We start from the raw sequence: 24,825 nt of genomic DNA, 5'->3' as shown, positions 1-24,825 counted from the left end.
GCATGGTGCATGGGTCGCCCTGATAGGCTGAGGCTGTTGCTAGGGGGAATTAGCATGAATTTTTCCACATACAGACTCGGTGATTGAATGATAAAAGCTGACTGGAATTAAAGAGATTCGGTTCAGTATTATGCAGATTTATCTCCCTCGGTCTTCCTCCCTGAAATGCATAAAAAGGAGCAGAAGACAGTTTGATGCCATTTATTTTTTTTTGACCTATTTTTTTTCCAAGGGAGGGTGGAAGAGTTGTGAATTTTTGATGATCATTTACTATTTAAATCGCTGAAATGATATGATAGTGGGTATATTCAGGCATGCATCTTTAATGTAGTGGAGATTCAAATGCCATCCTCTCTGGAAGARAATGAAAGGAATATATTTTGTGTTTTGGTCAGACTGCTGCCTTTTTTTTTTTTTTTTTAATTTGAAGCTATGCAGGCTTCCCCATTCTGCAAAGGGGAAGCATATACCAGATTTTATTGCATAACGTTACTCTTGGCTATTTTTAGCTATCTGTGCTTCACAGAAATTAGTCTTAGGTTGGTGGATGAAATGAATCCCTGGAGTTGGTCTCCTATTTGCAGAGACAGACACCCAGGMGATACTACGGTGTGCTGGGTGTCATGGTTGTCTGAAAAGATGTTTACATGCTACAGACGTATCTGCTGTGCATGTGTAGCAGAGAGCTGATGACTGGCCTGTAATCGGTTTGATTAGATAACATCCCCTGCATTTCCAATGGTTTTTCAGGATTCAGCTTGAAGTTGGATTCTCTCGATAGCTCTTTATTTACCTCCACATGCTTAAAAAATAGCATTGTCTTTTAGAGAACGCTGTGCTCTTACAGGAAGCAAATAAAACCAATCCCCAGTGAAGAATTCCTTGATGTAATTGTGAATATTTCCTTTGTTATTGTCACTGATTGTAGAAGATCTTTGTTTAAGCCACAATTCCCCTCTGTGTGATCCTTTACCATGCAAAAATGTTAAGTTTAGCGCTTGCAATTTTAAACTGATTTTCACAGTAACGCCTTATGATGTCCCACGCAAAGAACTGTGACTCCTCCAGGGAGAAGAAGGGGCTGGAACTGGGGAGAGGGCCTCAAAGGTCTCTGTATTTGCAAAATAAAAATGTGACTCCACGATGAAAAGTGGTGAGCTCATTTGTGTCTGGAACGGTTTCGCTGAGAGCACTTGGATGAATGAGAAACCTTTTAGAGTGGCGCAAACAGCGTTCACATCTGTCTAGACGGCCAGAAGCCTTCCTGGATGCAGAACTTCCCTACCTTGGCCTCTGGAGCTCCTCAGAAAGGGATGAAGACGAAGCAGTTGAAAACTGAGACATACATTTGAATGCATTTTGTGGCTGAGTTAAAGGACTCTCTTCATGCAGATGGGAATTTCCTCTGTCTCTTTCTTGTGCTTGATTCATTGCTGAAACATACAACTCTTCTGTTTCTTCCCTTTGCTCTCATGGATTGGCTCTGGAYTTTTATTTATTTATTTTAAGAAAAACAGAAGTGAAGAGCAGCACTATTTGATGCCGGATATTTATCCTCTCTTTCAGTGTGTTCCCCCGACTGCCTCCAGATAAAACTCCAGAATGTGAACTTGCGTTTTTGGTCCCACATCTCTCAGCTCTGTTCTCTTGATCCAAGCCTGACCTCTTGATTTGCTTTTCTTTGGGATGATGCCAGTGGCTGGGGCTTCTCACCTGGCCCACTGTTTTCACCTTCTCTGAGCCTTGCAACTTTACGTTGTGTTTTCTACTGCGTTTCTCCTCCGCTCCCCAGGGATTCCCTCTGTGATGAGCCAGTTGCAGAGGTCAGAGGAAAGGGTCAGGTGGCAGCCAGATTCAGCCCCTCCAGGGCCCTTTCTGTGGTTTGCACTCAGGTGGGAAGCCTCTTTGCTAGGAAAAATGAACCACTGGCGTTGTAGTTAGTTCCTGAAGGAGGTGAAGCCAAATCTGCCCTGCTCTCTGCGTACTAGGCAACAGCCAGCCTTTGTGTGTAATTCAGGCTGTTGGGATTCTCGTCCTCGCTGGTCCTAACCAGTTGTGGTTTCATCCAGTTCACCTGGAAATTAGCTAACTTGGACTTCAGCAAATCAAAATTACTGTACCATAACGTATTAATTTCAGCAGAAACCTCTTTTCAAGAAAAACAATCAAGTACTGTTTTATTCTAGCACATTTCTGCTAAGAAAGAGAGATTCCAAAGAAAGGCAATGAACAACATAAAGCCATATTCTGTGGAAAAGAATTATATCCTTGATGTGTGTTTGGGAGTTGAATGCAGTTAACATTTAATCGCAAACATCAAGTCAGATGGTTTAGCAAACCATCGAGTGACATATTAAATACTAAAAGTGCAGTGTGCCATAAATTGTATTCAATATTAGGCTACTTTTGGAAAGTCTCTTTAGTGGTAATTATTCTAAATAAATGAATACGTGAATAATCTGATCTGTTCCATTTTCTTGTACTTTGGATAATTGTAAGTAACAGAAATGCAGAGTTAATGAAACAAAAACAAATATGAGCTCTATTTGTGTGTGTGTGTGTATGTATAAAGCGTAAGAAAYAGGACGCTAGAGGATTTTGAAATATATATCTGTCTTGAAACCCTGTAAATTGAGCACATGCCTTTGAAAAATGTGTTAATCATTTTCTGATGACCTCCTCTGAGGTTTCTGTTGTTGCAACTTGCACCTCCTAAGTGGGAGTTGCTTACCTACAACAGAAAATTGTGTTCTATTGTTTAACATTCTTGTACCATGACCTCTCTTGTAATGTTATGCTAAGTTTCTTGCTTTCTGAGATGGCTAAGTGACTGCTGATTTACTAGTAGTAYAGGCAGACAGCAATTTCTTTCCAGTAAAAGATGCAGATGGATGTCTCCATTTGCAGCTGTGAAATGGCTGCGGTGCTTGGTGTATCCCTAACCTTGGAGTCTTGGATGGTTGTGGATTGTTGTACGTTCTGTGGTGTCATTGTAACTTCCTGATTTTCTGCAAATGGTCAGAGGACAGAGGATACAGAATGGCAAATCCAGATCTCCATGAAGGGATTACAGCTGCAAAGAGTGAGCCGATTCCTAGCCTTCACCTCCTGCCAGGACCATAAGGATCAGTTCTCCTGCAGCAAATGTGTTTTGGTTCTGATTTCAACCAAAAGTACAAGGAATTGTATTAAATTTCTTAAAAAGTGGCAGTTGGCACATTCCTTTTATTGCAGTATAGTAGGGAATACAAGTGTTTCACGAATTGAAATAATCCTTATGAGATTTTTTTTTCTGTAAGCCATTAACATGGAAACAAATTCTGTAACGTATTACCTTCAGCCAGGAGCAGCATTATTTTTGTTCTCGCATTCATGCTTTCCCTACATCCATGGCCTATACGCACAGAAATACTGCACAATGTATATACATGCACGTGTGTATAAAGACACAAGCAAATTTTTCACAAATACAGCACAGGAAGCATGCAACATAGTATATAATCACAGTTGCATCAGGAAAATACCAGAACTGTGCCGCTAGATGTACGATGTCAGATTGTTTATGGTAAAAACGACTTGTCATAAAATACATGTAATTCTGACACATAGCAAAATCAGCATGCTAATGCTGCCATCCCATTCACCAACAATAAAAACACGACAGTATGTAGTACAAAGTAAAGAAAGACTAGCGTGGTGAAAAGTGGGGTAGAAAAACTAGATAGATGGTTTTCATGACCACTCATGTACTTTCCTTCGCTAGTCAATAGCAATGTAAAATGAAATGTATGATGGTCTGTTTAAGATGGAGAGACATCTTTTAAATTAGCAGTAATTCTTCCCTCCTGCTCTTAGGCCACACCTACTTCAAAAGTGAATCCAGACTTAGATCTTGACAGAGATCATGACCCTGCTGAAACCAATGGATGTTTTATCCTGGAATTCAGTGGGGCCAGGCTTTCATCTCTGGCATTTTCTCCCCTGAACCTATCTTTTACTGTGCCCTCACTGTGCGTTGTTTCTATTTCTACGTAAACTTTCTTCTGTGTTCCTCTGAAAATTCTTTGTAAAACTAAAATTCATGAGCAATATCCATAAAATTATTCTTGACTATGAGCAAATGTGGGGAAATATCACTTCACTACTGAGCAGGTAAGTCTCCATAGTTATGTTTTTACATACATTTATGCTTTCATCATAGAATGTCCTATTTTTGATGAAAAAAATGAAAAAGCAAAGACTGCAGGGAGAATTCATTTTTTAACAGGCTGCAGAAATTCAGGTAATCAGATGACTTCTGTCTCAARCCACAAAGCTCCTCGACATGTGAAGAGAGTAGACAGCTAAGTTTAAAAAGAAATGCTTTCTACCTGTCTAGTAGCTTGCACTATGTTATCCTCATAGAAGTTAGTGGTGGATTTCTTTTTATCTTTCCCCCTCCCCTTTTTTTTGACACTTTGGTGTTGTATAAGCAGCACTCACACCCATATTCAGTGAAGTTAATCAGATGGAGTAAGGTATACTATAGCTGTGTCTAGATTTTTCATGTTTTTCTTTGTATAGGTCTTACAGACACAGTATCTGAGCCTTTCTGAGGTCAAAGTGACCTGGATACGCCAAAGTGGAGGCATTAGAAATAATGGCAGTTAGCAGAGGAAGCTGATGGGAGATTTTGTACTATGTCTGTATCATTCAAAAGACACATGCAGGCTAGATGACAGCTTTGCACTGCTTGTGCTGTATGCTTGGTTTGGTTATGGTTTAAACAAATGGCTGATGAATTTTAGTTTAAATCTCCAGTTCATGACCTCTAATGATGTACTGTAGCCCTCATCTCTGATTTCTGCATCTATGCACAGGCACACATATACACCATTTTAGTTGAGCTAAAATTGATAATGAAGTGATCTCTGACATTGCTATGCTCTTCATAGTGCTCTTTTGAAACTCAAACCTGTGGTTCTTTACAGCTTACAGAGGAGACCATGAGCTCCGTTCTTCTGCCTGCCCGKCTGGTGGGTGCAGTTGTGTCTCTTTCCCCCTACGTTCTGATGACCGCAATTCCTCTTGAGTTTTATAGATGCATCCTTTCTATAAAGGAGCAGAAACTTCAGTGTTTTCCTTAAGTGTTCTCTGTTAGCAGAACAGGGAGTACCAYGATTGTCTATACAGGTTTCTTGCCTTAATACTCACTCTTCCCAATATTTTTGTGGTGCTGAGGAGACATTTGCAAATGTAAAAAATAGTATGCTCTTGTATTTGTAGTATTTGTAGTATCAGTCATATTTGATAATAGGTTAGCTGAACATCTTCATGTCTTCCGTTCAGAAAGAAGACATGCAGATGAATAGAAGACATGAAGATGAAGCAGAGCCTTCCAAAATATTTTTCACTGTTTTATGAGAGTAATCGCATTCTATTAGAAGAAGCAAACGAATGGTAGGCTTCTACCCAAGCAGACTGGTGATGTTTGATTTCATAAACAAGATATTCATGTTATGATACATTCCCAAGAAGCCAGACAAGGAACTAATGCTGTGCAGTTCAACTTGTTGGTGTGTTTTCAGACAGAATAAATCATCTGAAATGAGAACTATAGTACTGAGCGAAAGCATTGTGCTGGTGGAGCCCTTCTGGAGAGCTGCGYGGGCTGGGGCATGGCACATGCTTGTCCTGCTCTCAAAAGGGACTCTGCGGAGTTTCAAGGGCTCTCAACAATTGRTTGCCTTCTTTGCTTAGCCAAACTGATGCTGGTTTTAGTTAGGTGGTGTGTGTAAGGAGAGGTAATACCCTTTATTTAAACCATCTTTCTTCCATAAACCTTGTCTTTTTGATAGCCTTAGGCAGTCCTGGCTGCCTCATGTTAGCGTTGACTTTAATAGGAGTTTGGAGCATGCAAAAACAATCAGAATAAGGCCAAGAGTTTGGAACAACAGTGTTCTGTAGTTTAAGATTCTTGGATGAGTTGGTCATTTATGCTACCGAGAAAGCGAGATGTCCAAGGCAGTGAAGTTTTTGTGGTACTTCAGTGCTGCATAATGATGGAAACCAATAAATTCAGTTATACTCTAGGCATATGATGATGCAAGACTGCAAATCACATCAGATGGAGAACAAGATAGAAATAAAGACYACTTTTTTTCAAGTAGAAAAATCTCTTTTATAATTTTATAGGGTTTGTTTCAGTCTGGATGAGTTAGCTGGAGCTCCCATGTATGCATGTTTGAATGTTTATGCATATAATGTTTATGTCACATGTTTATGTATGCAATAAAAACTTGCCATATACTTACTGGTCTTTATTTTAATGTTTTCAATTRAATATGTTTACTGTATGTCCTGAGCTTTATATGGTAGATTGAAAAGTGGATCTGAGTAATCAGAACACTGACCATATGATGTCTCCTGAAAAATACCTGTATTTTAAGAAATTAGGCCAAAGTTAGATGGTCAGAACTCAAAACTGGGTAAAGTAATATGAATGAGAAACTGGTGGAAGACCTGAAATGTATTTTGGGGTAGTTTTGAAGCAATATGCTTTATTTAMAAAGCATGCATACAGTTTTGCTTCCCTGAACATATGCAAAAATCATCAGAGAGCATTTTTTGGCCAGAAATATGCCACATGAGCATACCCACAAGTGTTGTTCAAAAGCTCCYATTTTTCTATTACTTCCCTACATCACTTTCCTCTTTGCTCTCACACAYACCCTTTGCTTGCTTTTTTTCCTGAAATTATCTTCTTGGGCTGCAACTGGAAAAGGATCCTTCTGTTCATTTAGATTTTGTTCTGCACAGACCCCAAGCAGTTTATGTCTTGGGTTGTCGCTCTTATTGTGTGCAAGTGTTTTAAACATTTCATTACCCATGCCACTGAGCCTTAAAGACTTGACATATGTGTTGGCTTTTAYGAGGCCTGTGATTATTTCTGGATGCTAGACAGAACCCGCCCCTTCCTGATAGCCATTAGAATGCATATCGGGTCCGAGCACAAATGCACGCGTTTTCTATAAAGGATGAAGTGGCTCTTTGTCACTCCTTACTATTTTGTCGAAGGGTAGAAGACGAAGCATTTTTCTGTGTGACATGGATGGACATCAGAGATTCTTTTCCTCTTTCTTTGGGTCCCACAACCTTGCTTTGAAATATCTTTTCAAGCAGATGAAAAGGGTGTAGCTGTAGCTTTAAAACCATGACCTTTGCACATTATTGAAATAAATGGTTCTCCTTTTTTTCTGGGGTCCTGGTTGAGATACTACACAGAGGTGAAAAAATATGGATGTCTTCTATTTTATGCATTGTCTCCTGACCCCCTCCCCCTTTAATTTATTTTTGGGGGCTGGAAAGAAAAGCATGCCAAAAAGGCCAAGGGTATTGATGTGTGAAATTGAAGGAGTTGATCATTCTTATGATCCAGACACTGTGCCCTTTGACAGGGTTAACATAAAAAGCAACATACTGCAAAACACACCTAAGTATGAAAAATTCCTTAAATTCAGGGTGTGTTCATACAAAGTGAAATTTCTACAGTGTGGAAAGCATTAAGCCTGATCCACAAAAAATGTGAGGTGCCCCAGCCATTTAGATGTGAATCTCTTTAATCCACACAAGCATTAGAAAAATCTGAAACATGTGAAAGTTCAAAAGCTGCAAAGCCATTACATGACTTCTTATTCATTTCTCAAATATTAGAACTTTCTAATGAACTGTGAAAAGGCCTTTTCTCATATATTTTTTTTCTTTTCATAAATGTATTTCACTCATTTACCAATGCATTATTGCACATTGTGAAGCCGAAAGTGAATTTCACTTGATTGTATCTACTTGGATATAAATCCTTCATTTATGTAGCATTTCAGTAGYTGGTAACTTGCACCTTTTCAGCAATTGTTGTTAGAGAGGGGGAAAATTGCAAGACTGAGTACATGATTTTTTCCTTAAGATTCAAAACTATTTCACAGTAAATTTAGAGGTCACTTTAATCACCAGCTCTAATTTTGCATGAAGGCTTTTCAAGTGTATATGTGCTAATTAAAAGGAAAAAAAAAAACAAATACTTTTTTGCAGCTTAATTTCACAGCTCTGAAGTACACCAAGCAGACCTTCAAATGAAATGCAAATTTACTCCAGAGAAAATTCTAGGTTACAATTTATAAAGGGACAGATCTAGCTGGTAACAGAAATGCCTAGCCTAAGCATTTCCCCTTTTCAGTGATCCTCAAAGCACGTATATACCTAATTACGAGGGCCCGTATCCATTTGTAGCCTAAGCTGCCCTTGCRTTATTGCACCAGCTGAGCCTCCTGCAGAGGCTCTGGCAGCTGGCAGAAATGGCTTTATAGAGCAGGCGAGCTCCTGCTGCTGTGCAGACCATCTGCACTACATCTAAAAAGGCAACTGTGCAGGCAGGTATAGCAATTTTCATGTTTTCAGATAGTTGCTTCTCACTGGAGAATGCATCATGCTCTTGACTATTTGCTTAAGTGAAATACTTTGTGAGTTAAAGGTGCTGTGAAGGGTTCTCCTGCGTCTCTAATATTTTCGTTCTGGGAGCTACTTGGGGAAGCAATGTTTTGAAAAAAAAAAAAAAAAGATTTTAATTTTGGGTAACAAGCTTTCTTTAGAGCAGGAAGAACAGCAAGTTTCATATTTATTTGTCATTTGAAAACCAGCCATAAAATTTTGTCAGTGMAAGTGGTGTGAGAAGGTAATACAGTGACAAAAAGTAGTTGGAACTGTTTTTTTTTTAATGACAGGTAACTGCAAAATGTGATAAAGCGACTTTTCCAGTCCCCTCCCCACAAAAGCATCATCTTTGCTTAAGAAGATAGGCAGAGGTTTGTTTTCCAGGTGAAAATAGTTGGCAACCTGAATTTCATTGASTTGCCAAAAGATGTCTGAGAAGAGCTGAGGTAATCCACTTATTTTTGAGATGACAAAGTAGAAAATGCAAGTACTGTCTGAGCTAGAAATGAGGGTGAATACAGGCGTAAAGGGGAATGTCAGCTCAGAACTATGGACTCTTTCAAGGAGACCAGATTCTTGAGTACTGCACATCACTTAGAGTTGGAAAAAGTAAAGAAAATAACCTAAACCTGCACCAGCAACTGAAGAGTTTAAAGGTAAACATTAGCTAAGGGTTAGTTGCAGTCATTTTGTCCTTTTCTGCTGAGGCCTAACCGGCACAACAAAGGACTGTATTGATCAAAAAGGTCGTTTAGAAGAGGGCAGGGTTTGAAAAAACTGATTTTWAAAAAAAAGACAGATACAGAAATAGTAACTCAAAGATGAATGGAGTTCTGTACATCAGACATTTCTCACATGCATTCTTTTGTTTGCACAGATACCATGGTTATCGTTAATTTACTTGGTTCATAGAGTGACATCCCCTAGTGGTCTCCAGAGCTTGAAATGCCAAGTGTCCCTCTGATGAAATGGAAAGTGTGGCATCAGAAAACAWGGTATAGTGCTTTGGTTTTCTGTTCGATGCTCTTCTACTGCACATGTGTTGCAGGGACCATTACTGTAATTCATACACAGGAYGGTATCTCATCGTTGCTGGTCTATTACTGTAGTATTTAGGCCTTCGCTTMGCAGCCGCAGCAGCTGCTAAGGGATATGATACAAACACCTGCTGTTACTTTGGTTATCCTGACTGACCTTTTTTTCCCCTGTCTTTGTATTTCCAGAAAAGTTTTGCATCATCCACATGGGATGGGGGGATAATTCTCTGTAGCTGGGATCCTCTAAAATACAGAGGTCCTAGTGTCATCCACAGATGACAATCTGCTAAGTGCGTTTGTGTTTTGGGGCCAAGCGGAAAAAGAGCATTCCCTGTGAATGACAAGTGCCAATCTCATAATGTCATATTACCATTACGTATGAATAAAGAAAAAGCCCCATTATGTGGTATCTAACTAGAAAGAAACTTAACAAAGAAGTACACTGTGTTGATACTGAGAGGAAGGATAGACTTGTGGTTAGGGCACAGGAGATGCGGGTTCAAATTTCTGGCTCTGCAAGAGACTTCCTCTGTGACCTTGGGCGAATCACATACCACCCCACACTTCAAAACGGCAGGCACACCCAGATGGGGAGTGAAATTTTTTAGAGAGATAATTTCCCCTTTCGACACTAAAATGGGTGCCTAAATGGTCAGATCTTCAAGACTAGCGAAGAGGTCTTTTGAAAATCTGGTGTAAAAGTCTCAGTAGAAACTACAGAGCTTGGAGCCTTTTTTCTTTGCCTTTTCTCCTGAAAGCCTGGCTCTGGTGCTGGCTATTGAGCATTTGAGAAGCTGATCCTTGACCTCCCTTGAGATTCTGACTCTTAGTCAGACTAAGGCCTGGTTTCTCTGCTGAAAATGGGCATAACAATGTGTCCTTTATCTTACTCTCTGCCAGTTTGTCTATTTAGATGTAGAGACTTTGTGGGGAGGGACTCTTCCCTACAACATACGGGTATGTGACTCTAATCTTTGAGAGGAACTAGGAGGAATCAGGACTTTACTCATTAATGTGATGAAAAGAACACATAACTGATGGTAAAAGTAATGGTTTTGAATTAGTGATGAACTCAGCCCAGTAGTGTTAAAGCTGTTTTTGTTCTTTCTAGAAAGAGAAGACAATTTGCTRTATTTGGGCCAGAGTCAGAATTCCTTCAAGACTTAGGAAAGTTGAGATCCAGAGTTATGAGTTAAACCCATCTCTACCCAGAGTTAGATTGCAGTCTGTGTTGAACTGTTTTCAATTATATTCTGTTAGAAAAGTAATGCTGAGATTTATCTTAAGTTGTCAGAGTGCTTCAAAGCATGGGCTTTTCCTCTCTCTAAGTCCTTGAACAAGTGCAGGATGTGTTGAGGCAAAACTGTTTCCAATTAAGTTGGTGCACACTGTTCTTTAATGTTTCAGGATTTCAAGTTTAAGATGAAGAAAAATCCTGTAGCCAGAGTTCAGAAGGACAATTCAGATAAAATTGCCTGGAAAGCAGTCATTTGCCTGAATTTTTGTGGTCACAGTATGTCAAGTCTTCAGCTGGCACACGGTGACACATAGTCACCAGTTCACTGGTACTGGTGACTAACACTGGCTGAGGATCCAGCTCTTCTCTGTGTTATGTCATTGAATTTTTTGTTTTGTGTTGGCGAGCCAACTCCAACTGTGTTGGAGATACTTTAGCTCCCCTGTTTAGTAAGGGGGTCTTAAAGCATATATTGAACTAAAGGAAAGAAAAATGATTCCAGCAAATTTCTCTGCTGCTTGTATTCAGTGTCAATTTTTACTGTAGTGAGTATGTCTTGTTCAGCAGAATAAGTTTTGGGGGGTTGTGCATTTCCTYTTTTTTTCCTGCCTTACTGAAGCATCCTTTTCCATTGCCAATCATTTTGTGCAGTGCTGTCCTGAAAAATTCTGTGATTCTGAAGATTAAAAGAGGATTAAGAGTGAGTAATGGTTTTTCCAGGTAAATTCATGTACACACGCAGCACATTAATTGTTCAGGTTCAGTTCTCCTGCTTGAGACAAACACCTGCACGTTTACATTTGACACTCTTATTTGTCATTTCTTGAAGCTGTTGCTGCTGAGATCCTTGAGTAAACTGCTGTAGCAATCTTCTGTATGCTCTTTCACGTATGTGCTTCCTCCATCCCTGCTCCCTTTGCACTCACACTTCCCTGCTGAAACTTACTCAGCAAGGTTACACCAAAACTGAATTCAACTCACTGGTGYGTACTGCTTTGCAGTGCCTGCTCARTTTTCATTTCCCTCAACACCAAAGTTAAAATTACTCAGAACACATACTCAGCGTGGCTTTGGCAAAGGTAAAACATATGTGGAAATGATGATAAAAATTAATCCTTGTATTTTCATGATACGAAATAAGGAACAAAAAATGTGTGATCTAGGAAAAAATGGCTGGTTTCTCACTTTGGCCAAAATCCTGTTGCAAGAGCACATGCACTTGGAGGTCATTGCTCAGTGGGTTGTGCATTTTTGGTTTTATTAACCTTATAAGATTTTTTATTGTTATTATTTTTGAAGAATGAGGTGTATTGTGGGTAAAGATATTACTGAAAGAATCCTCCTAACATTGTCCACCTAGTTGGAAGTAGTTTGTTGCAGGTGTTTAGTAATGCATTAACTATCTGTATCAARCTTTCAGGAAAAATCTTCATAAATTACTGAATAGCTTTCCTAAACATCTAAATGTTACTTTAACTTCTGTTGACAAAGCGTTCCCTTTAAAGGAATCTTATCCATGAGTCTTTGGATTGTCTTTTCACTATTAATGCAATCTGTCAGGCATTGTGTGTGGAATTGTATAGTGGGCATGGGCTATGATAAAGAAAAGCTTGGATTTCAGCTTACTGCTTCTGGATTTGAATGATTTAATACCTGTGTTAATAAATTAGGTCATTTAGATGTTGAAATATCTAGTTAAATTATGGATTCAGTTATCTAGTTGGCCATAACTGTGAGCACATGTACGCTTGGTAAGTTGTACTAGGTACAACTTAGTTTGGTACTTGTAAAAGATCAGTTCCAAATCTGGCCCTTGAAAATGCAAGAAAATACCTAGTAAAGCATTAAAATATACTGTAATTCATAGCAGTATCCTTATTTAGGCTTTTCCTGGAAAATTCAGGTCAAATCTCTCTCAACTTCTCTTAATTTCTTAATCACAAGCTGTTTTAAATAAGCCTCCTGGACACAGAACATAATGGAATTTTGAGGTATTTCGATGTATGCACAGTGGGATAATTGTTCTGTTTCGGCATGATATTTCATTGTATTATCCATGACAAGCACGGTGTTTCCTTTGTCTGTGCTTGTTATTTCAGAAGTATATTCTTTTCACAGAAAAAAAAGGTATGCTCTTATCCTAGTATAAATGGGGAAAACCAAGAAAAATAACCCGAGAGTGACATGGGTGTCTCAGAGTTGGAGATAATATTACAGATGTGATTTTAATGGGGGGACAAAAAAAMCCCAGGACATCTGTTTCTTTTGCTTTGTTGCTTTGGGGGGGTGGGGAGAACTTTAGGTCTCATTTTGGAAATCTGGGCTATGACCTGTGCCTCGGAGGGTGAAAATTTTATAATCTATGTAGAACTGTATCCTAGTCACTGCATCAAATATTAATTATTGACTGGGTCACCTCCACTTTCTAAACTGCAGCACTAGCAAAATCATTTGCTATAAATGGATAGGTGCCTAATTTAGTTAAAATGAAGAAACCTCCTTCCAATCCAATGAGTGTAAGATAGCTCTTGCTTAAAGTCTAACCCGTGCGTAGTTATTTACGCTGAGAATCTATTGTGAAATTAGTAGGTAATTTGCTCCTGTCAGTGCTGTGCTTAAAGGACTAAATGACTTCYATAACAAACTATACACCTTGCTAGGCCGATGTATTATGGAAGGGTGCAACGTGTTTATATCATCCTTTTCTCCCTGCAGTCCTTAAAACTCACTTAGAGGAGAAATTGCAGCTGCTTTTGTCCAAAGAGTGACCATGCTCGTATGACTAGCAATATGACTCAGCTTTACAACAGTGACCTGAATCTTGCAATAATGGACATTATCTTAGTAGTCATAGTTGAGACATTCAAATGCTTCACATTTACCTAAGTGAGACTATCCACAGGCAGATTATATGACAGCAAGCAGATCCCTAACAGTCAGAACTGCTGAGCTTTATTGACATATGGTTTGAGAGAGTTCAAATACCGGTTGCTTTTCAAGGTCTGACTAAACAGGGCATATCAGTAAGAGGAAAGGATGAGAGAAACAGAGAAATTATGGATTTTACAATGGCTTAACTTAACTGAGACTATTTCCAGGAGCAACTAATATGACAGGACAAGACCCAGTTACGAGGTTACAGAGATACTACCTGGTCTGTCTTTTCACAAAAGGACCGTATTCTGAGCCATCCCTAGTTAACTGACATCATGTATTTTGACCCACGTACTGTTTGTTGCTGGATGATACTAATTAGATCTCAAGCTTATTTTGCAGAAAAGGTGTCCATTGTGATGACAGCCTCCAGGCACAAGGTATTTGTGGCCCACATAATAATAGTACGTTGCATTAATAGTGGGGCCTAAGACTGACAACTGCCTGAGGATTCAGGCTTTAGCCAGCAAACACTTCAATGCACGTGTTACTTCAATGAGCTATTCAGATTCCTAAAGTTACTTGTACACTGGAAAAGTTGTGGTGGCTCAGGGATTAAATTGCTTTCCTTCCTGTCTTTTCTCCTTCCTTTCTTCCCTTCTATCCCTCCCCCCCAGATGTCTTTTCAAAGAAATGCATTGATTTAGGCCTTACATTTTCACTAAGACAATGACGGATAGAATATGACATTGTGGCATTTCTAATCTTTATCCTGTAGTTGTATATAGACGTTGATGCTTATCAAAGTATTTTTGTTTGATTTCAATTGGATGTGCGCTGGTCAGAATTTATATAYTTCTAACAAATAACACCACTGGTGTCAGTTTTTGATCATTTAAGCTAAAGACATTCAGAAGGTAATGCCTCAACATTTGGAGGTTGCATTAATACTTGCATTAATTTAACAATACATAAATTATATTACATCAAAAATGTTCACCTTTTGGCTGAATTAGGACTGCATGAAAGCACTAAAAGTAGATCTATCAGTGCCTAAGGGCTTTAAGTCAGGTCTTGAGGTAAATTCAGGGATGAGTTTACTTTGAAAACACTGACTGGCAATGGAAAACAGAAGCTGGACAAAATTAACAGCAAATCCTCTCAGCAAAGTAGATCTGTTGACTGTCAGCTGCCCTAGATTCCCAAGTGGAAAACAGCTCAGACAGTAGCTGAGCATCAGTGGCTCAAATAGTTGGGTAAATTAGCTTCCGGTTGTAAGGATAATCAGTTTTGTTTAAGGAAATTTCAAATTTTTTAGTATGTTAAATATTTGAGTTAAAAGTGATTTGTTTTTACCACTATATTTGCAGGCCTTGAGAATTTTTTTTTTTCTTTTCCTGGTTTCAATGACTAACTCTCCTCAGAGAACCTTAACATATAATGCTTGTTTATAAAGCCCCCCCCCCCTTTTTTTTATCTTGATTAATCAAGTACCTGCTTGCACCCCCTCACGCTGCTGAGTGGGTCAATGAAAAACCTAGCACTGGAAGAGCAATGGCTCCAAATGGGGAAACAGCCATCACCTCCAGGTATCCCCAAAGCACAAACCTTGCTTCAGCAGCTCTCCGTTTTATCACAAGTAAGGTTTTYAGTGAGGTTTAAGAGTATAACAAAAATAAAAAAAGTTGTTAAGAAAATAACCCATCAATCATAAAAACCTTGCACTACTTCCTCTTGAGGATCTCTTTTGTTTCCTGCATGTTTCTAAGAGGGGCTGTGTTTGTACCAGAGATGCTATTTATTTTTATTTCAGCTATAGTGCTAAACAAAGGGATTCCTTTTCTCTTTCACCCTTCTAAACTGAGTTTATGGGAGGTCTCTCTTTTTTTCTAAACCTCAAACTGATATAGATAATAATTCATATCCTCTTTGATTGCTCCTTTCCAGTTCTCTATGGATAGCTGTTAATCTTAATGATCCTTCAATCCTGTTTTTGAGATGGACCACTACCCATTCCCCATACACTCTGGAGGCTGTATGTCAGGGCATATTAATTAGGCAGACTTGTGTAAGCAGTTTGCTTCAAAACCACTAGGGCCAGTTAATCATCTGGACATTGCATGAAAGTTCAGAAGTTGAAAAGAATGTTCTCAATCGTTTGTGCTCAGTAAAAGAGAGGTTTGAAAAGTACAAATGCAAATTATATTTCATGAAACCCTGAACCAGAATATTCCCCGTAAGAGACATTACTACAGTTAATAAATTAACTGAAAAGGCTTACATATGTGTGTATATGCATGTGTATTCATTTCTGTCTTTCTCTGCATTTGCTAGATGTTGTGGTAGAAGTTTAGACCTGAACAAATCTGTCTGCTAGTGAGAGCTCCCCTGAGTTTAGTGAGGCACTGCATGGCCACAAATGTTAAACAGCACAGTTAAGGCAGCATCAACACTTCAGGGATCGCAAAAGAATTCAGTTTCCATGTGAGATGTGGAGGTAGAAGAGCTGCATCCATTTGGGTATCAGCAAGGCTATAAAATCCAGAACATAATGCATCATAAAGCATTGCAAGTGACACGGGATGAAAAACTGCTTGCAGAGGTAACATCCACAGGGATAAAGTGAGAGATCCAGAGGGAAATATGAAGAACTACGGAAAATGCTAACAGCTCCAAAAAAGAATCCAGCTGAACATTCAGAGAATGCATTTTTCTACTTATCCAATATAAATAGCAGAGGGAATTTTGAAAAGCTGGATCCTAGGTATGTGGAAAGCTTGATCAGTTATTYGTGGTTACCTTAATATAATTCATGATAACATAGCTAACTGAGGTTGTGGTAGAAACTGTGTCAGAAAGAGAACATTTAATAACTCAAATCTGATTAAAAGCTACTGTGCTGGAGCAATGAAAATAAACCACTAAAACATCATTTTTTTAAAAAAAAAGTAAGTACAAAAGGACTGAGGATTTCAGGGTTCACTATTTGACCTTAGGTCAAACTCCAAGTGCAGTCAATCATTTAGCTGCCCCTCTCATGGGGGAAAAAAAAAAAAAAACACAAGATCAGAAAAAGAAATGGTACTGCCAGCAGAACCCACAGAACTGTGTAATTTTTTCTTAGAGACTGAGGCTGACCTTTTGTACCTGAGCTTAATTTGCTTTAATTTATAAAAGATATAAAAGCTACTTTTCTAAACTTACCCCTGTACTTCTTGTATAAAAATATACATTGAATATTCACTCCTGATCCAAGTGATTTCATTTCCCTTTATCCATCTCCGTTCACAGGAAAAGATTAGACTGATAGAGCCTCACTGTTCAGCAACAACACCCATTCCTTCTGGCCAAAAGACTCCATATACAAAGCCCTTCCTTTGCAGGGTCTGAGGCCCTTGCATTGTATCACTTTTGGAGTCCTCCTCTGTTTTTCACAGTCAGGCCACTTTCTAAAAGCAAGTAAGTTCTGTCAAGAGTTTCAAGTAAATTTTTGCAGCAGTTCAGCACTTGGACCTGTTTGGGTGAAATTAGAGGATGGTTCTTCAGCCAAAATTCTGTTTTCTGTGGGAGAAAAGGTGAAGATTGCCCTCAGAGAAGAACATGCTATGAGGCAGATTTTCTTCACGGCAAAACAGCTGTCACAGAAAATGTGCCTGTCAGCAGAAATGCACAATAACAACTTATTTCAAAACTCCATGGTCACCTTTGCTTTCGTAGATAAGACTTAGCTTTTCTAATATTACTAGATTTAAAATAGAAATGAGGTGAGCTGKTTTTTGTCAAATAAATACACTCACTTTTTGAAGCTTCCTGTCAGTAATAAAATGTGATAATGAAGTATGGTCTTAAACACATAGTGAAGGAAAGTTGGTATTTTTGTGGCAAAGATATTACTGGTATTATTAGAATCCTACAGGAGAATTTTTACAGTTTGTAATACTCCGAGACAAATTCCTTTCTGACTGTCCTCTTGCATCATTTTTGCTGCTTTTGCATCTCATTCCTCGTACCTGATTGCTGTCATGCAGACAGTCTTCCTTGTCTTTTTCAACTTTCACGTTCTTATGGACACAACTTAACTCCCTGTTAAGCAAAAATTTTTGCAACCTTTCCAGCCAAGACTGGCTAAAACACACACAAGAAGAAGTTGTTATCACACCACAAATTATGGAACTCACTATAACTGAAGGTTTTGGAAAACAAATTTATGTGCTCTTAAAGTAATATTATTCATGTTTGTGCAGAACAGGTACACAGCGACTATTAAATGTGATAGCTACATTTCAGTTTCTCTCCGGAAAGCCAGTCAGCTCCTGCCAACAGATGACCTGGGAAAAGAAAACTGCTCATCTCTAGTGGTCTTTTCCTGAACTTCTCCTACTGGCCATTGTTAGAAACGTGTCAGTGGACCAGATGGTTCTTGAGGGTGAACCAGTACTGCAGTTTTTGTGTAAAACATTCTTTGTCTCTTCAGGGTTAGGCTTTTGTTTGCTGTAATACGTATGTGAGCTGCATTACTAGTGTCCAGTTTAGATTGAAAATTCTGTAGGGCAGAGGTAATGTCTTTCTTTTAGTGACTGCACTGCATGTAAAGCAGAGGGTATAAATAATCACAACACTAAATACAAGGAAGAGATCAGTTCTTTCCTTGTGTAAGTGAGAAACAGGATGCATTCTCACATACAGCCTTCTTTGTTTACAATTAATTATCTATGATTGTCTATGACAAATATATTCATAGGGACTTCTGACTTCCCTCATTGCAGACTGAAATGGAAGGCTGTTTTGCTAGAGTCTGAGATTCCTTTCTTATGCAGTTGACTTTTCCAAATCTAATGCCTAATTCTTCAATGAGAGAATTCTTCAATGGGAAGTACTTTCTGCAGATTTGTTAATATTAATAGAAGATGGAGCTTTAAGAGCTTTAATTCTGAAACTCTGCTTTGCAGGAGTTGTTGCCTTTAACATATGTTTAGATTGATAGCTGCAGGACAGTGTCTCAAGAACAAGGAGAAAAGAACCATCTTTCATAACTGCAGCACAGATAATTCTTTTTTAATGTATTCCATTTGCAAGGGAATGTTTTACCACTGGAGAATAAAAATGATGAACCTTTGATTAGATGGAATATTTTTAATAAGCAGATCTAGAGGTCTTTTATCTAAGTGTTAGTAAATGTTTGCAGAGTTCTTAGCATATATATGGTCAGTATGGCCAATCATGGATGCTATCTGAGGGACTGGCACGTAATATTGCAGAGTGACTGAAATCTTTTGAACTCATCAGCGTGACATCAGCAAGCAAAAACTTTGCAATGAGGTGACCTAAGAATGTTTTCGTTGTAGTTATTGAAACTTGGTGTGCAAGACTAGCTTTGGCTCTAGGCAGAGAAGAACGACCACTTGGCAAACAATACATTAGAAAATTGAAATCATATGTACAGAGGAGGGCAGCTATGCAGGAAAACAGTAAACTTTGAGTAAACTCTGCAGTCTCCAGCACACGGGCGACATCTGATTCTTAACCATAAGAGTTGTGGAGAATGCCTCAGCCAGCTGTGTGCTTAAGCAGCTACCTTGCCAGTATAATGCAGAGTAACACAGGGTCAGGAATTGCTGACGAGGTGCCAGCGTTACCTTGAAAGGAAGAACATTTGTCTTTGCTCACTGTAGCACAGCAACTTGTAACATGCCAAACTGCCACTGTTTTGCAACTGAGGAGCATCATCAAATGTGGTGAGCTAATTTTTCTCTTAGAGATCCTTGGAGTAACAGCTACAAATTCTGTTGTCATGCAAAGGGAAATGATGCTCATTAAGACCAAATACGTCCATGCAGTAGCACTTATCCAAGACTATTTAAATGACTTCTTTTCTTGACTAAAGTCATTTGCAGAATTTGGACATGGATTACATGAAATAATATGCTGTCACTAATATGGCATTTTTTAAAAGCTGGTGCAAACTGCATCCTTTTGCAAGAACCTGATGGTAACAGTGAAAACAAAACAATAGAAATGAGGCAGACCAGTGAGAGGAACCACACACAAATCTAAGATGCTGAATCCTAGAGAGACAAGACTAGCTTCCATTATGAATAATTCTACTTCAGTTAATTTATTTCCTGTCTTCCTCTCCCCGTGTTTATCGTATTCTATAGGGCATCCTATTAGTGGTTTAGATCAATAGCAGACTTCTCAAGATGTTTGTTTATTTGTTCTTCATCCAGTTTTACATGCAGAACAGTTGTGAGGGTGTAGACACAAAAAAGAACGAAATAGCAATGCTAATTTCAGTATTTATTATTAAATGAAACATTGTTTTGCATGAATACCTATTCTTTATATTCAAGCTTTCTTTGCAGATCCAATGACATACTATTTAAATATATTTTATGTAATTGTGATTTGGCTGAAAGTATTGTTCTAATGAGTTCTGAAGATAAAGAGGAGAGCTAAATGATGCTGCCTCGTTTTGAAAAGTCTGTTGAATTTAGTTCTGGCTTTGCAAATGAAGCAATATCTGATGAAGTCTTCATAAGCTTTAGAAAAGCTGTTTATAGTTCTGTATATAGATAGAAGGATTGCTGATAGTGTTTTGGACAAGACCGGGTCGTAACACCGCTGTTTCAAAGTTCACATTTGATTTTTGCTGCTTATATTGATTTTGAAAAAGGATACTGATAGGAATAGTAGTTGTACAAGAGTCGTGAAGTAATACAGTCTCATCACTTCTGAATGCCATAGAAAATCAATTCTCTTCTTCTTCCCTAAGTATCTCTTGGTTTCCTGGTAACTCTTAGGCTTGTTCCTTTAATCACTTCACAACATGCGGAGTTGAATATGGGTAGGGGTCTAGAAAATTTCCCCTTCCCCACAGGCATTTTCACAGTGCAGCTGTTGATCATGTGAACATATTCATGTTTCCTTCACAGCTGACACCCTGCAAATGTCTGGCGTGACTGGAGATGGTAAACATGTGTTCAGTGCAAAAGGAGCTTTCTTCTTACAGGGATTGCATGTCAATTTTTTAAGAGGCTGGGGAATTAGAGGTAAAAAATAAAGCTTTCTTCAATTGCATTAAGAGAATTCAGACAATCAATGAGTAACAAGAAAGTGTATCATACTGGGCTATGGATCTAGGAATCCAGACATCAGAAAAACAAATAATTTTTTTTTGGTATAATTCTTTCTTTTTTCCTAACGAGATAGATTTGGTATTTTTATCTTGTCTCACCTCACTGTTTTAAAAAAGATATTTTCCTTAGCTGCTTCCTTAAAAGTCCCTTTTGTTGTGATGTTTACAGAAATTTAGACAGCTGTCAGACTAGGAGTGTGCTGAGAACATGGCCTGTCACACTGACCATTTGTGTCAGTGCTTCCTTGTACTATTCCATCTGTCTTTTTCTGTTTGTCATTTTTTGTCCCATTTTTATACTATCAGTCCCTTTGACATGGGTAACATTGCTTTTGCAAATAACATAATTGATCCTGATTCATGTCATATACTTGTGTTTTATTCATTTTCACTATTCAGTTTATTCAGTTCCCTTTGCTAGCTGATAAACTAGTATCAGGTGAAAAAAGATCACCCCCCCCCTTATAGCAAATACAGCAAATCGCATATAAATGCAATTACAAATTTGACAAGAATCTAAAATGTTTAAAGAAGACTCTCCAAGGCATTAACTTCTGTCAATGCTTGCTTCTTCAGTAAAGCAGAGCTCATGCCTTTATGCAAGGATTGAATAATCCAGTCAACTAATTAACTGTACCTTCTGTCATTTTTTTTTCAACCCTTTCATTTGGAAGTGCATGAATGTTTCTCTCTCTAACCTAGTGAACCTCATATAAGACAGTGAATTGTCATTTAAGCTAATCTAACCATATTTTTTCTCTATTTAAGGAAATAATAAGGCTACTAAGACACATTTATTGTATATGAAATTATTCAGGTCTTTTGTGTTCTGTGAAGCTCATTTAAACAAAAATCAGATAAAGGAATAAATACGTAATCATGAGTAAAATAATGCATACTGGGTGTAGATGACATATCTAATTCTAATGTTAACAGACTTAGTACCAGAAGATAGACATTTATGCTTCTGTTCTCTACATTGCATAAATCACCTGATTAAGTATGTTAGGCTTATATGTGCCAGCAGAGTGCACAGCTGTGTTTAAGGTTAACCCTTAGAGTACATGTCCGCTCCCACAACCATCTTTTCTTCTAGTAGTGCATGCTGTATAACCATTCCTGACCTATTTCTCAGTCTTTTTCAACAGGAGGTGATCCAGTATGCTGTTGCCTCTGTCTGCTCACCACCCTGCTGACGCCCATCCTTCTTGGTACCCCTCACACTGGCCCTCTTCAGCTACTGCAGGCAATGGGGCCAACTGTCAGCTTTGTGATCCCACCATCGACCTCCTGGAATCCTGAAGATTTGTCATCTTTTGTACTACGTTGCTGTGGATGAATTGTAACCTTTTCCAAATGAGTATATTATAGATGAGGCAAGCCCTAATATCTAGGATTAGTATTTTCTGGAGTCATGTAAGGCACACAAATGAACAGACAGATTTTTTCTCCAGCTGATATCTTGTTCTTAGAGCTATTACCTTTGAAACTCTCCTTGAAATAATTCACCATTTCCTAGATATATTCTATTTGTCTGACGTAACCTAGCTATGGAATAATCAGTTCTCAAGCAGTCAGCTATCCTGTAGCCTACTCAAGCTGTATGAAAATGCTTTTTCACCATTTGTGAAAATTTGTATTTTGTTTAAGTGATAAAAAAAATCAGCACTCTCATCTCCTGCTACACTACCTTCCAGTATCAGAAACAAAGAAAAGCTCTTCTCTTATCATAAGCGATTTTCTCTTCCTTTCTAGAAGGTTGCATTCTTGGAGGGAGAGGGAAAGAAATGGAAGAGATGTATCAGTCTCTGAATAAGAAGATACATTTATTCTTATGTAAAAGTTCTTCAGGAACAAAGCTGGTTAATTTTATGATGTTGCTACTAAAAACTTTGAAGAATCATATAGTAGGATATAAAAATTATGATTGTTTCATTTTTGTTCCCATATTTTGAAAAACTATACGTTATGAAAAAAGAATCAGCTATTCTTGTAAATACTAACATGTTAGGACTGATCGGGCTGTTACTTGGCAGAGCATTAAAACCCACTACAGTACCAGCTATTGCCCATATAACTTGATGTTTCACTGTGAAATACCCTCATAAACATATTTCAAGATGTGAGGCATGGTTTTACTTTGATAAATCCTTATTTGTGTGTGCAATCCCATCTTGCTTTAATAATGTAGCACTGAGGGAGGAAAACCTATGCATACGTGACTGAGAGTTTGGAGGCTTGGACATATTAACAAGAAAGCAGACTAACGTTACGTATTAATGAAATAGAATAAAAATAAATGTCATCTGAAAGCAAGTCCTACCCACACACCAGTTCAGCAAAGTGAATGAAGCAGAGAGGACAGTTGTGACTGCAATGACATACAACAAGGTGTTACGGCTTCACACTGCATTCTGTCTCTGAGCAGTCATTTGATAACTGTATGATCTAGGAACATAACAGTTCCTTTCTGTACATTACCATGGCATGATCAACTCAGCTTTAAAAGCAATTCTTTTGTGGTTATTTCTGCCCACTTCTCCCCATGATTAGCGAGGATAGAACACTTTATACAAAATAATCAGGAGAATGACTTTTTTTCTTTTTTTTTCCCCAGGATTTCTTTTTCTCTCAATAACTTCCAGGCTTATGTCATTGTGAGATAAACTGCATTTTGCATCATTGTCTTCACCTTTGCATCTGGGGTTGTTGTCTTCAGCTCCTTTCTGTTACTAGCCCTGAGGTACATGTTATCTCATATCCACACACGTTCTGTCATATCTCGTTCCCTGAATGAATAAAAACTGTGTTCAGAAAATGGGAAATGAAGTGCTGGATCGAATTCTGTAGATACACATGGAGGAGGCACTCTGCATGCTGATTTCCCCTTTCCTGCATGCAGGTGGTGGTCATGTGAAGCAGCTGCCTTGATGTTTCCATCTTTCTTTTGTGGAAACCATATATGCCTTTGTGCAAGCATGTGTTTACACATCACATTTTGTTTGGAACATCACATTCAGCTCCAAGAAAAAGTTACATACATGTGTATGTTTACTCCATTGGATGGCTTATGGCTAAAGTTAAGCACATATTTAACTGCTTTCCTGGACCAAGGCCCCAGGGAAGAAGAGGAGTGTAGACAAGATGATTTCTAGGATGTTTTAAGGTGAGTATGCATTGTGCCTATGCGTGTCAGATCTGTTTGCATTAATAAGGTACAAAGCACTAGTAGCTTATGAATGAAGTTCTTCTGTAAAGATGAGTCCAACTGTAAGGGAGTGACAGCAGGTTCTATCTATCATAGCTGGCATAGCAAGGATTCAGCAACAAGCCACAGTTTGGAAAGACTGCAGTTAGGTGCTCTAAAAACTGTTAAGAGATGGGTCTTCAGTTCCAAAATTTTTATGTCTTCCCATTGGGGGTGCTATGGTGAGAACTCTCTATCCTCTGGAAAAATTTGGAGGAATCTCAGTGTGTAGTACTTCTGTATATATGCTCTCTACTTGTAAAAGGGCATGAAACCTTCAAATGAAATGAACATATGAATGTAAATCAGCATGGTCACCGCAAAGACATTCCTACAACAGATATATTTACTATTTGATTTACTAGTTAGGAAACTTCTGAAATACCTATCAACAATGATATAAATAGACTTAAAGTCAAAAATTGAATACTCTCACTTTGAACTTTTAAGTGTATATTGATTGAAATTTATTTCAGTATAACAGATCCCTGCAGGGATCTACCCTCAAAGACTGTGACCTCAGGACTTAATCTGCATATCACTTGAACCTATTCTTACTTGCTTATATATTAGAAGATATAGTTCCGTACCTCCTGGCAATTTTATAAATTACTCTTCATTGCCTACTAGCCAAAAGAAGTCACACAAGATGGAAGAGTATAATCCTAAGTTACCATTTAGTTTGAGAATGAAGATGGAGGACAACCTCAGTGCAGGACCTATTAGAGGTAATTCATCCAGCCCTAGGGAAACACACACATCAGGCTTCTCTGTGGATTTGCCATAAACCTTCAGCACAGGCAGACAATCCTTCAATTATCTGTAGAGT

At 38.4% G+C, this 24,825-nt stretch overlaps 1 long non-coding RNA gene across 1 annotated transcript; it reads left to right on the top strand.

The window, feature by feature from the left end:
- The first annotated feature begins 9,345 nt into the window (after positions 1–9,345).
- On the top strand, positions 9,346–23,829 carry LOC146593004 (uncharacterized). The gene is made up of 3 exons (XR_014896478.1): positions 9,346–9,461; positions 11,392–11,440; positions 21,885–23,829. It is a non-coding gene; the product is annotated as an uncharacterized LOC146593004 (long non-coding RNA).
- Positions 23,830–24,825: the final 996 nt, after the last annotated feature.

This window comes from Rhea americana, unplaced genomic scaffold, assembly GCF_003343005.1.
Source record: "Rhea americana isolate MKP2758 unplaced genomic scaffold, rheAme1 scaffold_31, whole genome shotgun sequence".
Lineage (NCBI taxonomy): Eukaryota > Metazoa > Chordata > Aves > Rheiformes > Rheidae > Rhea > Rhea americana.
The sequence above is the reverse complement of the archived record's forward strand: the minus strand, read 5'-3'. Positions and strand labels throughout refer to the sequence as shown.